This window comes from Phaenicophaeus curvirostris, chromosome 4 (assembly GCF_032191515.1).
Source record: "Phaenicophaeus curvirostris isolate KB17595 chromosome 4, BPBGC_Pcur_1.0, whole genome shotgun sequence".
Classification (NCBI taxonomy): domain Eukaryota; kingdom Metazoa; phylum Chordata; class Aves; order Cuculiformes; family Cuculidae; genus Phaenicophaeus; species Phaenicophaeus curvirostris.
In genome coordinates this window covers 47,713,495-47,731,512 of record NC_091395.1, presented here as the reverse complement: position 1 = coordinate 47,731,512, position 18,018 = coordinate 47,713,495, and positions in this window count along the sequence as shown.

The following is an 18,018-nucleotide window of genomic DNA, read 5'->3' as shown; positions in this document are numbered from 1 at the left end:
CTGAAAATTAGCACTAGTCTTCCCATCAAGAACTGTAAATCTACTATCACGTGTGTCATTTGGAAAGTTGGTTGTTGGCTCAAGTGTCTTTATCATAAAACAGTTTTCAATTCAGTATACTGACATTTTAATTTTTCTGTTCTTTACTGCTCAGAATGAAAGAAGGGGCATCATTCCAAGCTCTCTTTCCAATATCATTTAGAAGCAACATGCCTTTTGACCTCTGAATTAAACTGCAAATCTCATTGCATACACAGTATTTTGCAGTGCTGAGTTACTCCTTACATTAAATCTCCAGCTGGTTTACTTTACCACTGAGAAAATATAACCACTTGCTCAGCAAAAAGGAGATTACTATGAAATAAATTACTGTTTTTTCAAAGAAATTAAGGTTTATGGAACACCTTGATTCAACGTAGAGCTTCATTGTTATTCCAGAATCTGCTAGTCAGCTCAGCACAAAGCATCTTCATTTGTTTTTATTTATATACATAAAAAGGAATATCAAGGTCAAACTTTCCTTCAGGAATTAAATTATGTAAAATTGCTTAGAGTTTATTTACTTCTCACAGTCATGTTGAACATAATCTATTATGCCTACCATATGTGCCACCATTAAGCATCTGACCAAAGACCTGTCAAGACTTCTTCATTTCTATTATCTTTGGACTTAAAGAAAACGTGTATTTTTTACCAGAACAAAAAATGGCTAAGATAGTGTAGTCAAGGACACATTGATTATGACCAAATATGAGTATGTCATAATCATGATGGAGTGAAAAGGATTCATGAAGAAGAAGGAGGAGTGGAAAAAATTGGGGCATGGAAAACAAGAGAGGCATCTTATTGGAATACCCAATTCAAAAGGATGTTGTTTATAGTTTTTCTTTGTATCCTGACAAAGAAAACCTATGAAACTTAAATGGCAATATTGAGATAATGACTTGCAACCAAAGCTGCAGTTATTTTTTTTCAAGCAGGTAGGAAAAAATGTGTATATTCTTTCTTATTTCTGTAAGTAACTTGTGGATAGAGTAATAGCAGTGAATTACAGTCTTTTCTTTATAGAAGATTGAGACAGACACATTTGGATCAATCACTGCCTCTCTGTTGTCTCTCCAATACGGAGAGCTCCATTCAATCTGTTTTCTGCCTTTTTATCATTCAGGAAGTAAACAGCATCAGACTGCTTGGAGCTCATTTAACCTCTCATGCTCACACCTAGGACAGTCAGTCTTACCTACCTTAATGTCTAACATTGGTCCCATAGCAACAACAGTGATAGGGACCACAATCTGCCTCAGAGTTTACACAGAGAAATTAAGGAAAAAAAGGTATTTGTTAAGTCACATATAAGGAGTTCCTGCAGACAAAAAAATGAATTTCACATGCAGTGCATACTCTTTGGTCATCACTCATGTTATGTTGCTAATCTATGTTAAATAGGACTGCTTTCAGTGAAAGCAGAGAATGTAACAGAGGAGCTGAGGCCAACTTTAAAAACTGCCTCAATCTATCCTATTTTTTTTTTCCAGTTTGCTGTGTACAGATTCTTTCCTTTGTATACTCCAATTCAGTGGAATTTATATGTGGTCCTAAGAGATTGCTCATAGAAGAACTCAATATGAATATTTTTGTCATCTGTTTCCAAGTTATTCTAAAACCAAACCAAAAGAGAACAAAAACAACAAAAAAAGACACAGATTTATACATATGGAAACATTTGCAGTCACTGGTAATGAAACTGCAGATAGCTGGAAAGACAGAGGGATTTCTTAAGTGCATTGTAGAGCTGAGTCAACCCTGAACAGGTTAAATATGTTCAAAGGTTGATGGAGACTCAACATCCATTCCAAAGTCTGAAAGAGATATGTACAAGAATCTATGTGATCTCAGAGACACTAGAATCAAATACAAGCTTATTTTGGGTTTATGAAAGCAATGCTAGCTATGGCTTGCCCTGCACTAATGCTATTATACAACTGTTATTTAAAAAAATGCATGAACTGATTTTCCATGTTACTGTAGGCTGTTGTATCTAAATTTACTCCTCCCCAAGCCAAACCCTGAACAGTTTTATTCTTTCCCCTTTTATAATTAAACTTTGTATTACAACACCCATTTTTTTTTTTTCATTTAGCCAAGTTAGCAGGGAAAAGTGAGCAGCCTGAAAGGTTCCAAGGCCACCTTTACCTTCTGTTGCTGCCTTATGTGGTGGACAGAAACTTTAAAGACTTTGATTTAGCAGCAATTTAGAATTTACTGAGTAAGATCACAAAATTGAAGTACTTAATTTCTAGTAACACTTATTCATCAGTTGATTAACAAAGTGATTCAAAACAATTCAACAAGATTTGCTATAATTAAATCAGTGATTTAATTACAGATTAAAAAAAATGACAGGGTTCACACTGTTCTTGCCACAAGGTTCAAATAAGTCACACACAGAGATATGTACACACACGTACAGCTATACATGAATCCAAATAAACAGCGGCCAAAAATTTGCCTTCTCTTGAGATTAGTGAAACACTCATTTTCAATGTATGAACATTCTCCACGGGCAATTGTTTAGATGTGAGGAGCTGGGCCTCACCCTTGTCTTCATCTTGTGTTAGCAGACAACCCTAAAAAGCATCCCAGGTCAGGGGGAGATGCTGAGTGCAGCCCACTGTGGTCTCGGAGATCTCCAATGGCCTCACTTAGGATCATCATTTATCGGGCCACAGATGACTGCCTTTGACCAGTATGTTTTTCCTTTTTGTTCATGACTTGGATGAGGTAATTCTGGCATTTTCCACCAGTTATATATGTCCAGAACTTTCCAGATTGTATAGTTCCAGTATTGTGCAACTCAGGCTATAATCCAAGTAGGGGGTCTACCAGGCTGTCAAGGAAGTGGCTGGTCATCAATCTCTTTCTCAGGCAGCGGGGGTCCTTTCCCAGGCACTGGAGTTTCAGGTACCTTAAGGAATGCCTTGATACCCTGATTCACTGCATTTTTACAAAAGCTAAGGACATAATAGGAATTCTTTCTTCCAACGTGTCTGACTTACCCTGGATCAGCAAGTGGCCCAAGGGGAGGTCCCACCACCACGCTCATCCACATAACCAAGTGATACAGACCACTCCATAAAGGCATGTATCTCTGACGAGGATAAATTATTTTCTCCATCGGTATTGGAAGTGATGCTGGAGCTCAATATAAATTAAATGTAGTGTTAAAACTAACATGCCTCATAGAGGACAGAAAAGGCAGTTGGCTTGTGGAATCTGGGAAGCCAAACACACCTGCAAATACCACTTGGTAAGTCAAGTTTAGTTACATACTGGCCATCACCCAAGCCCGGTAGCATTTCATTAATCTGAGATATTGGATGTACATCTGAACCAGATATTACATTTAGCTTCCAGAAATCAATACATAAATCAGATATGCTGGTAAGGTTCCGGAACTAATGTAATTAAGCTGCAGCATTCTCTGTGTAATGCTGTAATGACTAACTCTATCATCTTCCATAATTTGCCTTCTAATATATTCTATAACTGTTCAATATCTGAGTCATTTTTAAAGCTCTTCCATGTTCAAAGGTTTCTGCTATGGAAGTTATCCTGTCCAAAAACTTTTAATTAGCCATCTAACTGTTCCATGCTGCCCAAGAGCTGAGTAATACCAAATTGTATTTCTGGGCTTTCCATCAGGCTTCTGAGGTTCCAGCTGTTTCTGAAACAAGCCACTTCCCATATGCCTTCTATGTCTACCACTGTTTCAGGATAGCAAAATGATAAATCTGAGGCCTTTTTCATTTTCTCACTAGCAAAATTTTTGCTAGATTTACCTACACGCCCATAACTTTGAAAGTCTTCAGACCAATAATTCATTTTCTCCAATGGAAAACAACAATACCCAATTGCCTCTTTCTGTATCAATAACAGGATAATTGTATTAAAGAATTTCTGAGTACTACTGCTGACTGTCGGTTTGGGGTTTTCTCCAGTGAAAGGACTGAAAATGTTTTCTACCTTCTTTTGTCCTAGTGTGTGCTCTATAACATTCTGATTTGTATTTACTTGTTTCTCTCAGGATTCTTGAAGGTAGGTCAGCAGTCCCTGCAGGTTGTTTTCCTGCAGGAAAACATAAGAGAGTAACATAAAGGGTGAAAACCTGTAAAATCTTCCAAATTTTGAAGATCTTGCTGATTCTGGCATTCGATGATCATTTGCTTTTGAAATGTTTTGTTTAGTGTACATTTTCACCATGCAGACAGTGTCATGGGCAAAAAAAAAAAATAGCTTAAATTGTGAACACTAAAGAGATAATTGAATCTATGTGTGTGGGGAGGGCAAATATCCAAAACTGAAGCACACACAGACACTAGAGGAACCTGATGTAGGGGCAGCACAGTAAAATCTAAGGAGGTGTCAGAATAGCCTTTGCAATGGTGTTGCAAGTACTTATGGCCTCAGGTACCACCGGGCTGGCACTCAGCTAATGTAGTGGCAGCAATTCCAGTAGGCTCCAGGTGAGTATAACTAAGAGACTAAACCTTTCTACTAAACCCACTTAGGGATGGAGGTACTGGAAATAGTATGTGTCAGAACTGACATGTGAAAATTTAAATATCTGACCCAGCACACAGGCACCTGATCTGCCTGATGTGTACATTTCTTGTACGTTTCCTGTTTCTTGTCTGATGAAACGTCATAATTATCTCAGTTAGTGTAATCTTAGCAAGCAATATATCAGAAAAGATATTTTTCTATAGCTAGAATGTCTTCACAGGGATGAAGAAGGGAAATAGATGCTTAGCTATAATCAGTCATAGTTTGAACTCCATGTATGTCCATGGATACAAGCTTTAAACAGCAAAATGCTAATTTGCCTGCCATGTACTACACACTGTTATACACTCCCAAATTACTGTATAATTGTTGTCTGCTGCAAGTGCTGTTTAAAACTGGATGTTATAGTTCCTGGAATTCGGACACTTTGAATAGTCTCAGTTACATAGGTTTCCATCTCTTCTACTGGTCAAGCACTTGTGTAACAATGACATCTTATTTCAAGACTTGCTCTTGGAGGGTTTTCAGATTTCCATTGGATAGCTTCAAGGGAAAAAACAAACCATTATTACTCTCTATACATGGTAACACTAGAGACCCAAACAGCCACAGGGCTGAGATAAATAGCTAAATAGTGTGCCAGAGACAGTTTTCCATCTCATACATCTTCAACAGAAGTATTAATGAACTTCCATTAATAGTATCAAATTCTGCCTTCAGTTACAGCTGTGAAACCTTACTGAGAGGCATGCAGAGTACTTTGGCCTTGTAGCCTTTTTTTGCCATTAAATATAAGACAACCTGAAAGGATAGATGTCTGAGATTTCAGGCTGAGCATGCAGGGCTGCATCTGAGGGAACTTTCACTTTTCACCTAGAACCTATGCAAATATGATACAGAGTTGCTGATCATAGAGAAGTCCATCATGCTGCTCTTACAATGTTAGAAGTCGAGACTGTCCTATAACCCAGGAAATAAATATTGCCCTGCTATGTCATGGTCACTGTATACCAGCTTATGTTAAACAACATACATGTCATGAACTCAACTCATATATCAAAATATAAATTCTGTGAACTGTTACTTTAACAGTTCAAAATTGGCTTGTTTGATACCAGTGGAACAAAACTTGGTTTTTCTAAGAAATGGCAAATAGTAGCTTGAATATATTTCTTACCCTCTGTGAAATATGGTTGAAAAGTATATTTCAGAAACTCACATAGAAAAGAATGAAGAGACTGCTGTGCAGCCATTAAATAAGAAATTATATTGTAAATCTACAATAGTGCTTTCATGATCAAGGTGAGATTGCTTGAAGATGATGGGAGATTGGAAATGAACGGACACATCTGCTGAATCAGGCTTAAAAAAGAAAAATTACCCCGCTATATATTGCTAATCCTTTGATATCACACATCGCTGCTATATTTCACTTCAAAGTTACCTAGAGAAAATATTATTGGTGAAGTTATTAACATTTTTTGTATAAAATTCCCATGACGGCACTGCAGGGAAGTTTTGATACAGTTACTGCATTTTTTCATAGAAACCTGCACTGTGGATTTCAATGATTTTATAATGCTTTTAGCATGCACTTAAACACCCACATTCTATCAATTTCTCCTGACAGTTTTGAAGATCTTGTTGAGGAGACCTTGTAAAACTAAATCCTGAGTGTTTAAAATACAACAGAAAAGGGTTTCCATATGTTATTATTTGTAGGAGAACAGGATTTTTGAAGGTATAAGTTTGTGAGTGTTGCATAGACAGAAATCTTCCATTTCCTGAAAATCAATTTTATTTTACAGAAACTTTTGTACTTATTGATACAAATGTCATGCAGAAACAGCCAATTAGAGACAATAAGAATTAAAGAATAGAAAAAAACCCCATGGAACAACAAAAAAAGAGAAGAAGTATAATATTGAAAGCTGGAAGTTAAACAGCAAGCTCAAAGACACTGCACAGCAGTAACTTGTAAATTGGAGAGAAATATTTTCAGACAAATATTCACAAATGATACTATAGAGTCAATCACACTCACCATAACCACAGAAAAGCACATGGAAAAAGGAGTGTGTTCAGCCTGCAGCTCTTCCTTGAAAAGAAACCTCCTCTTGTCAGAAAACTGAGTGCACTAACAGCCACTAACATCACTACTCTCCTCCCTGAAGAACTGAAGCACCAAGAGTCAAAGTTCTCTCTGACGCACCATGTCCCTGCATCAGGCACCTGTGGCAACAGCTAAAGCGTGCAAAATAGCTGTGAAAGCCTCAGCTACACACCCTCTTCTCATGGCCTTGGGAGCCACATTTAAGCTCCTGCCCCAGCTTTTTTTCTCATTTACTGGATTCTAGGTATGTATGTGCCTAGCCTTCCACGCTGCTAATCCTTGCACCTCCGTTTGCTGATTTGACATCCTGGCTTGAACTCAGACTTGCCAGTTGTGACAGGCTTTTCCTGCAGTCACTGAGCCCCAATTACTGCTACTGTTCTACTTTTCTAAACTGTGTAAGAACTTTCTTGCTTGCTAGTTAGCCTATCTGGCCATCAGACTCAGCTCCTGGCTTGTACTCTGTTGAGGAGCAGCTCAGCTCTGGGTGCTCCCTACCAACTTCCTGGTAAGGAAGGGTTTCTTGTGTATTTAAACAACAGTCTTTATAGAGCCTACTGAATCAGTGGGGAGCCTACCGAGCTGCAAAATTATGAGGGAAGTATAAAAGCTTTAGTTCTCTAGTACAACTTAATGTGGAAGCAGCTTTTCTGACTGCCAGCAAGTGAGGTATTTAGTGTACATGAAATATACTGCAAGATGGAAAATTATAAACACTAAGTGAGATTTCAGTTACTTTTTAGTTCTTTCCACTTAACAATTATACAACACAACAGCATGGCAAAATATTCTTAGTCAAAGGAGATTCCACAAAGGTCCATTCACAACATTTAAATTTTATAAGCATATGTATGGGTCTACATAACTTCATAGACCTCTAAAGGCTATAGATAGACATAAGACAGAAAGGTTCCTTTTGTGGATGTAATGCTAACATCTGGGTAGAAACAAGCTTGTATATAAAATCTTTAAACACTGATATTAGCACTTTAATATGTATCTCAAAGGAGACAGACTTTCTGTCAAGAGTAGAAGATTCTGAAAAGCTTGACATAATTATCTTCTGTAGATTTTTCTTGCAATGCCTGCAAGAAGTCCAGCTGACTAGGATTTGGATTATAAAAACCATTAGTACCACTGCCTCCCTGATGTGCTGACTTGTCTGTCTTTTGGCTAGGACATTTCTTTCATTTGTAGATTAGGAACTAAAGTCTTGCTTGTTTCTCTTCCGAACACTGTTGTAGCTGGGGTGTTAGAATGATGCTGAACTTGGCTTTCTGGTCCTGTTTTCCACACCAGCAATCAAAGCAGGCAAGGAGCTTGCACAGTGTGGCTATCAAGGAGCCAAAACAGGCACATAAAGAAGATCTGTGTGTATAGACAATTAAGGTGCCATGTCTGTATCAGACTTGTAGTGATGGACTATGAATTTGCAAAGGCACAGTGAAGTTGGTTCCAGCAAAGATACTGTGGGTCTAAACTAACAGTCACCTTGGCACTCAGCTGGATTGGCAAACTGGCAAACTTGAGCCCAAATTTGTGTGCAGTGACCTTGAGAGACAGTTGATGCGTTGCCTTTCAGATTGTCTGTGACTCCATTAATAGAAGTGCTATTAAATTTAGCTTCTAACTTTACATTATTCACAAGAAAACATAGATGCTGTTTACTTTTTATGCCTCTGCTCAGAAAATGAATGAGAAATTGATTTTTTTTTTTCTCAATGCATATATATTTTGATGGGAACGGTTGGACTTGATCCGGTGGGTCTCTTCCAACCTGGTTATTCTGTGATTCTGTGATTCTGTGATATGTTTCAGAGAAGGCAGTACTAGATTTAGAAATCCAAGGACTGGAGAAATTTTCTCATCAACAGGCCAGGTGGATGGCTTTTATAGGTGGTGTGCATTCTTCTCCACATCATTCACTGTATCTGTAGCACTGGCATATGAAGGTATTAACATCCACTTGCACCTTCTGAGCCATGCATCCTCTCAAGTATTTAGTATGATGGTTGTCCCCAAAACCTGGCACCAGTGTGTTTCATGATAAAACAACCTTATAGCAGCATATTTTAGGAATTTAACAGCTAAAGAGCTTTATACTGTGCAAGACTGCTTCAAAGACATCTTTGAAGGATTGGATTTTTTTAAAGTTGAAATATTTGCAGCAAAAAATTATCTTTAGCTATGCAATATTTAGTAGGAAAATTACTAGGTAGCATATTGTGCCCCAAACTAGCAGAAGTGGGAGGAAAACGTATTACTCACAATATAGCAAGTAAACCAGTTTTGTGAACAACACTGAATCATACTACATAACTGTAAATCTCTGCAGGATGGGCAGAGAAGAAGCTCTGACTAGCATTGTAGAAGTCTTTTTGTCGTTACTTCATATTACACATTACTCTAATCCTTAACATCAATTTAAAACATCAGCTTTCCAGGTCTATCTCCAAATTCTGCAGAAGTCATCCTATCAAGTGACTCAGCTCTTCTAGAGATTTTTCTCATGATTAAAATACATTAGCCTATAAAGGGTAACACAATATTGGAAACAGTCGAAAAATGTAAAGATTAGAGATATGTTTTCCCCTAGTCATCATACTGGGTATATTGAAATAGACCCACACAAAAAAACTTGAGAGTTGCAGAAGAAGTAAACATTGACCATTCAACAGTTTTTCAATATTTGCACCATATTGGAAAATCAAAAAAGCTTAAGACATGGGTGTTACATGAGCTGAATGAAAATCCAAAATTGCCGTTACAGTCTGCTCAGCACTTCCTCTGTGCAACAAAGCAATCCATTTCTTGATCACATTGTGATATGATGTGATGAAAAATGGATTCTATACCACAAGAGATGGCATTCCATGCAGTGGCTGCATCAAAAGAAGGTTGTCACTAGTTAGTGATCAGAAAGAGGAATCATCCACTACATCTTCCTGAATCCTGGTGAAACCATCATAGCAGACAATAATTGCCAGGAAATCTATAAAATGCACCAAGAACTGCAACGTTTATGTTAAACACTGGTCAGTCAAAAAGGCCCAACTCTTCTCCATGAAAACACCCAACCCTATTTCTCACAAATGACTCTGCAGAAGACGTACAAACTAGGCTATGAAACTACTTCACCCAGCTGGTTCACCAGACCTCTCTCTCACTGATTACCACATTTTAAAGCATCTCAACCAAGCAGCAACTAAAAATGCCTTCAAAGAATTCATCAGTTCCAGAACTTCAGAACTCTATGCTACCAGAATAGACAGAGTTGTTTCTTTTTAGCAAAAATGTGTAGATTCTAATGGTCCTTATTTCAATGAGTATATTTTATTCTAATCTGGGACATACTGCTTTAAAGTTGGTTAAAAACAGCAATTATTTTTGCAGCAACCTAATATATGGTTCAAACAGCATGCAGCAGTCAAAAAAAATCATTACTGATTTCTATGGAATGCTTCATACAACTTTTAGGATGTTTTATATTATTCAAGCAAATTCACTCCTCCTAATATCAAAGTGAAAACGATTTGAAAGGGGGAACTAGTAATAGCTAATATTCTTTCTTTAATTTTTAAGAATGAATATTTATTATGCTTTGAATTCTAAGTGTCTGATTATTAGGATACCTAGCCTTCTAATATTACTTGGACACAAGAACTAATAATTTCTGTGCATTAAGGGGAACATATTAAGTAAATCACCAAAAGGTCAAGCTTATAAATGATTCTTTTTTCATCATACCAAGATACATCTCTTTGCACCCTTAGAGCTTTGAATTTTCGCTACAAATTTATCTTTTTTTCCCTATCTTTTTCATTTCTTTTCTAATTTCTTAAGCAGGCATTTATTTGTTATCTTATTATAAAAACTTGACTCCATATTCTTTAGCTGATTTTTCACTTACCATTCTAGACAGAAAAACATACTAATAAATCTAGGAAATAACTCTGAGGAATAATAGCCACCCCAAAGGAAAAGTGCAAATGTCAAAGAGGGATAGGTGAAGTTGTTGTTAGGATCTGAGTCTTGGAAAGATAATAATAATCGCCTAAGGCCAAATTTCTGTGGGAAAATCTTGAGGACTGAGGGAGATGGACCCACGAAATAAAGAAAGAGAAGAGTTTAGGATCAAGCATGTGTTATAGGATTGGGGATTTAGGAAACTTAAAAACTCACCAGACTTTTGGGGTATTCCCTAATACTTCAATAGTAAAATAAGAAAGTAAAGCCCAAGAGCAGATGAAGGAAGGATGAAAGAAGCCCAGTCTTCAGAAAACTAGAAACTGTCAGAAAATTCTAGGATAAAAAACTTGTTTACATCTAGCTCTGTGAGTTCTTCCAGACTTTGCTGAGATACATCTCAGCAAAGGTACTGTAACCTGATAGAGAGAGACACAAAGGGAAACTTGAAACAAAGACATGGTCACACTCTGAGTTTGAAGAATCCTGTTGTCTGGTGACTCTAAATAAATAACTCATTGATCTGATTGATAAGATTAGCAATGGTATGCTTGTTTTGGTTGGTAGAATGAAGTACAGACAACTAGAACAAATACAACATTTCTCTCTTGAGTCTGACAGGACCAAAGATTATTTTTATGTCAAATACATTTAAGTGAAATGTTGAAGGGAGCATAGCTCAATCTAGGGATATGTGAAGCCAAATATCTGTTATTGAAGGACTTAGGTTATTGAATCAATTTTCTTTGATTATTCACTGACATGAAGTTATATATAAAATTATTTCCTAATGATTTTTACACTATTACCATGGTTATCAGGATTGGATTTTGGCAAAATATGACTTGTAACTGAATTTATTGTCCCGAGGCTGTCCTGCATTTTTGCAGGAGTTTCTAACAGTAATAGGCTAGTAAAAGAAGCAATTACAAAACTGCTGTTATGATGTGAGGGCAGGGAGACTAGAAGAGATGTAAAGTACTGCAATATACTCTTATCCAGCTGTCATTTTAATGTAGCATGGAATTGTTCAACTTTACTGAAATAAGATGTGAATCAAAAGACACATTTCAATATACATCTATTTGCTTGTGTTAATTACACAGACCATCCCAGTCCCACCTCCTATATTTTTCTTCCTAAAAATCCTTATGAATCAAGCTAAACTGTAATACATACTGTTTAAAACTCTTCCACACGAACAACTTTCTCTTTGCAGCATATGTTTTATAAAAAAGGAAAAAAAAAGATACTGCAAAAATCTGAAGTGATTTGCTGGATACTGAAGAAAGTAAGCATTTTTACTATAAATATAGATGCTAAATACTTCAAATTAAAAAGAAAATTCTCATTTTCTGAGACAAAGATTTTATGGAATTTGTAAAAAAATGGATTTTAAAAATTCTTATGATTGTTTCTTATATAACTTATTCTGTCAAATTGGATGAAGTTCTGATGATTAATTTCTCAGTTTTGGAGACTACAAGGAGAATTGTTATATTTGTGTTAGCAGAGCCAGCCCTGAACTGTATTTTGTATTTGTAGGTATATTTGCACTCATTAGATTTCCAGCTCCAAATGTGGAGTCGTATGAACTTCAAACAAATTCAAGATTTTGGTTTCAGTTAAATAATTTACTATAGTTTCGTTCCAAAGGGTATTTAGGACCTCTACTACTTTTCAGCAGCGATTAAATAAGATCAAGGGTTAGTGATAGAAAACCAGATATTTCGGTGTAGTACAGAATTCAGTTTTAACAGCCCTTGCAGCAAAGCTCAGTCCACAACTATTCTTAGAAGAATATAATGAAGAACATGTACCCCAAAGATGTGGAGAAATTATTTGCTGAAAGTTTATGCCAAGAATATTATTTGAGTTTCAAACTCCCCATGAAGTGTTCTGGAAGTTTAGTATTCCATCTCCATTATGCCCTGCTAGTCTCTTCTCAGGGTGATAACATAGATGTGCTGGACAGATGTAATAGAAAAATGCAATCATAGTCATCTTTTTGCAACACGCATGCAAATCGCACTGATGTGGATGACTCTACAGCGTATGGTAGTTAGGTCCATGCTCTGAACCCTGTTCTTGCTAGAAATAGTTAGCTTTGGATTTAAAAAAGATGTTTATGTTTAAAAACACAGCCCTTGAAGGGAAAGTCTGAATTCTTGCTCTTCCTGAATACCAAAGGGGGACATAGAAAGACATTACCTATGCTGTGCTAAGAACTGGGTAAGAGGCAGTAGAGTTAAATGGTGAAAAGGAGCTAAAAATTTGAGAGGGCTTTTTTGTAATGTAAATCAGGAAGAAAAATTGTACAATTCTTTCCTTCAAGGACTTCCATCTCATTGTAGGAAGAACCACATAGGACGATAGTGCTATAAAATCCATGAACAGCAGTTCACTTACTGAAAGTCTCTTCACTGTACAGGAACAATGACTAGACTGTCTTCCAGTGCCAAGCACCAATTCCCTCACCAGACTCCTTTGTCAAGGCTCAATTCCTCACTGTTCCCAGTGACTGCCTCCTTTTTCCCTCTTTATCCTCTCAGCTGGAGCCACTCAGCAGACTGAAAAAACTATAGTTGCTCCCTGTTTGGGGAAATAGCAGATAATAGATGGAATTAGAGCCCACCACCATTCTGAAGGACCGCCATACCACAGTGGGCATTAAAGTGATGTGTGGTATCTCAGCCTTTGGCTTTCTATCCTCTTTCTTTCAGGGTATTTCTCCTTTTTGTTAAGAAAGAGCTATGCCATGATACTACCTTTTTCAGACACTCCATGCAGACCAATATGGCTAGGACTTCCTCTGACTGAGTTAGAAAAAACTGTTGTCATTGTGTGTGTTGAAGCAATGGTCAACTCCCCTGCAAAATGTAGGCATGTCTATACTATGCTGCTACTGAACTCGTAGCTGCAGGACTCTCCTACTAGAGTCAAAGCCCCTTTGATCACAGAACTTGGCCAAGCTGTGATCCAAAGCAGCTGTTAACAATCATTTCCTCCAACTTTACCTAATACACTGGTTTACCTAACTTTAACATTGTACCAAATAAAACCTGAAGATGATACCCACTATTTTAATTTCTACTGGATAGGCATAAAGAAATAAAGGCTTTTTTCAGTGAGGAACAAAGCCTGACTTGAGCTCGCCTGAATATGGATGAAGACACACAGATTGCCTCACATCACGTTGCACTAAATATTAGATGAGTTATATTTGGTAAGTTTTACTGTTTTTAATTTGAGGGGACTGAGAAACACTTAAGCAAATACTAGATGTTATACCAAAATTAATCCCAAGATGGAGTTTTTTATAAAATGGCTATTAACAGCCTTGAAACACCAAAGGCAGTAAGAGTGCTATAAGGTAGGACTGGAGGAGAGAATGTTTGGAGAAGGGGTGGATAAATAAGAAATAGAACTGGTATTAGAAAAGAAACTCCAATATCTATCTTGCCATTTTAAAGTTATTTTTAACTTCCGGCATACATTTACTGGGTAACACACGCTGATTTGTGTGTTACTTAGCCAGAAATCTTAGACACATGTTTAGTGGTGATATAGCTCATTGATTGCAGACTACACATCACATTTTTGCAATTTTATTTCTGTCTCATAAAACTGAAATTTTAGTAATTTTTTGAGAATGAATATCCTTAATATAGGACAATAGTGAATCTTAGGTGGAGAAATTTTGTGTTAATGAAATATGTTGTTTAGGCTGCTTTCTGTTTCGCAATATTTTGTTTCTTTCATATCCCATACTTTCAGCAAATGCTGACAGGCTTTTCTGGGGGCTCCAGGGATTAGCTTGAAACATACTCAAGAGCCTGGCAGCTATCCATCCCTTATAGATCTCTGTTGCTCTCTAAATGTGCCATTTTCAGCTGACTACTTGGGAAGCTTCATTTCCATATGCTCTAGATTCTAGTAATCCCAAATATAGTTTCCTTGCTGAAAAGAAAAATTATTTCCTCTCAAAAGTTTCCTACATAAACATGATTATTCTGAAAAAAATTAAATCCCCAAAAGACTGAAAATAAACTTCCTCACTGTTCTTCTATTATTTTAAATCCATTGTCATCCTCTTAGTTGTGACTGTTCTCTGCAATACATTGATCCCAAACTGAAATGGCATAGTTAATTGCCTATGCCTCTTTCCCAAGGTAAAACCTCCTACTTATTGTCTTTTGCCTTGACATATTGGGAAATGGCAGTGGAGTTACAAGAATCCACATTACTGACAAGTGCTAGTGTGTTTGTTAAGACATGGACATAATTTAATGATTTTCATTCCTCTATCGTACTATTGCAAAGAAGTTTCATTTAAATTTCAGCTTACTGGGTAGGAAGAACATGGGAAAGGAGGAGTCTCACTCTTGAGATCAAAGCGATAAAATCCATACTGACGCTAATCCTAGAATTTCCAGAGGCTGAATATAGCGCATGCATTAATTAACTGTTACTGGCAAAGCTGCAAATTACTATTTCTAAGACTATATTTTCAAGCTGCCATTTCTCTAGAGCATAATGTACATAGAGATGTTTTCTCTTGCTAACTTTGGCTTAGATGCTGATAGTGGAGCACTGCAAATGGGGCAGCTAATTACCACCAGAAAGTTTAGTGTTGTGTTTTGTAGATTTATGTCTACATACTTAAACAACTAGAACATCAAAAGCTAATGTTAGCCTATTGTCCGAAGTGCCACACATCTGGTCTCTCCCAGACAGTTATTCCTATGCAGTAATGCTTTGGATGACTTTGTAGGATGTATTTGGTATTTCCAGAAGTCTTTCTTCTCTGTGTCCTCAGGTAGCTCCTGTGCATCTAGTAAATTCTGCATGCATTCACTGTGAATAGATCGATCCAAGGGTACATACATCGTACAGAGGGTGCTCTTGAGAGCTGTCACACTGACTATGTCATTGTAGGAGAGTAGCTGCTCCAGGTTACAGCAGACTGGCAATGTTCAGAAGAGTGGAATGAAACACTGATGCAATTCACATGTGCCATTGAGACTGACAGTCTGAAACCCTTCAGCTGACTGCACATCTAATAAGCTAGGGTGATACATACCTGCAAAACTGAGAAGAGGTTAAACCATTTTCCGTCATTTAAAAGCTGCCATAGAGGGGAGAGAATGAACTTTTCTCTGTGTCTGTAGTACACAGGATGAAAAGGAATGGCCTTAAATGGCAGCAGAAGGTTTCCAGTCAGAAACCGGCTATGTTTTCTTCAGCAAAGCACTGAAATGGAGGCTGGGATCTTCATCACTGAAAATACCTAATGACAAGTTAAACAAGAACCTATCAGGAGATACAGAGCATGCTTAAGAGAGGACACTAGGCTAGATGACCTCCACAAGTTCGTTCTAGGTTTATTTTCTTATGGTTGTATGCACAATAAGTCTGACATGTCCCAAACATTTCCAATTACTGTGCATGAACAGACCATCTATGCAAAGCAATCTCAATATGCCTGATGCTTCCTGGAAGTATTTTACTTAGTGAAACGTAAATATAACTGTTCTACCCATTTATACAAATGTCTGTCCTGAGTCACTGGGAAAATATCTAGTAAAAAAAGCAATCAAAATTTTTTTCCTTATTTACTTAGCATTTCCTGTGGAATTTGAGTAAACCCTGACTCTCCCAAGAACACTGTATGTTGAAGTGCATGTGTATGTGTACGTGAATGTGTACGTGTATGTGTAGGTAAAGCAGTAAAGCAGTGTATGTGACCTAACACTAGAAGTGTTAAGACGTAGCCATGCCTTTCCTTAAAAATTACCTATCCCATGAGCTCTTAAGGGAAAACATCCAAATTATCTGTATGAGTGCTCAGGGCCAGGTCCACAACAAGAACTCTTGGTATTTTAGTGAAACAGTTACTCTTGTTTAAGAGTACTCTTGTTTTAAAGCATTTTACTCTTGTTTTAAAGCATTTTACTCTTGTTACTCTCGTTTTAAAGCATTTTCTTTAAACATTTCCTCATGAAAGGAAAAAAACTTAAGTTGTGCTGCTTTAAAATAATTAAAATTTTGAATAGCATAATGAAAAATCTCAAACTCCTGTTCCCTCTTCACAAGAAAAGAAGATAGAGAAAGGTCAAAAGGCCAAGATCTGGATACAGAAGGCTGGGTATGGAAGCACTGAAGGAAGAGCAGAAGAATAAAACTTGCATCTTTGTCAGGTCATGAATATGTCCATACACCTACATGCAATTTTCAAGAACGTCTAGATGATAGGAAAAAAAATTTTAAAAAGGCAGCCTAAAGCAGCAAAGAAGACATTCAGGAGAAAGTGAGGGACAGATTGAACCAAACAATAGGTTAAAACCAGTAAGAGATGATGGCAGGAAAATAAAGAACAAGTTGGAGCCATTAGACAGCGAGATACGGAGACAGAGGCCAGTGAGTACAGCACAATGCTCATGTGTATACCATCAGCAGGGATAAGTAGTAATTCACTGACTTGAGGCTGGAGACAGAAGATCATAGCCACTGACAGCTCCTAATGTGTGCAAAACCCAGAACATTGTCTCCAGTTGAAAAAGATCTTGGAAAAGGTGGTGAGGACTTGAAAGCCAGCAAGGTTTTTCCCTTCTGCACCCTGAAAAAGCTTTTCATCCAGCATCCAGAGCCCTCCTGGCAAAGTGGCATTGGCCTCTGCAGTAGGTGAAATCTGGGAGTTAGTTTTTTGCTTCCCAAGGACTATTAGGAGGGGGAGCAGAAGCCTCTCCAGTGACCCAGACATTGGGGAAATGGTGGTGAAAAGGAAAAACAACACCCTCATCAAATAATCTACAAAGAGCAAGGGGAGGAAGGATAAGGAAATCTTTTTTAGGGGATTATTTTGGGTGATGGATAGTGGGTCACCTTAGGGCTCTGAAATTATATGCCCAAGAGAATTTGAAGAACAGCTCTCAAACCTAGTATTTCCTATTAATTCAATGGCTTTCTGCTTCACTTGCTGGGTAGCACTGACTTGCCTCCATCTCTGTTTTGAAAACTAATCTCCCTAAAACAGGAACTGGGCTTAACAGGCATCACTTGCAACTGTTTCATTGAGAAAACACATTTTATTTTTCCAAGAATCTTTAAAATCTTTTTCCCTTTCTAAAATTTAGAAACACTTCATGCCTGAAGCATGAAGCATTGTGCCTTTGGCTTTGCTTTAATTGATGAAGTGGCATGGCAGGAGTAACTGAACACTTTGGCTTAAATCAAGTTTCTATACCTTCCAATTTGGAGTAAGGATGACAAGAAAATATGATGGCTCTGTCCCTTTAGACAAAAAATACCTGGTCAAAATATGTGATGCAAAGTTTGACAATCATAATAGAGTTTAGGTGGGATAAGTTTGCATC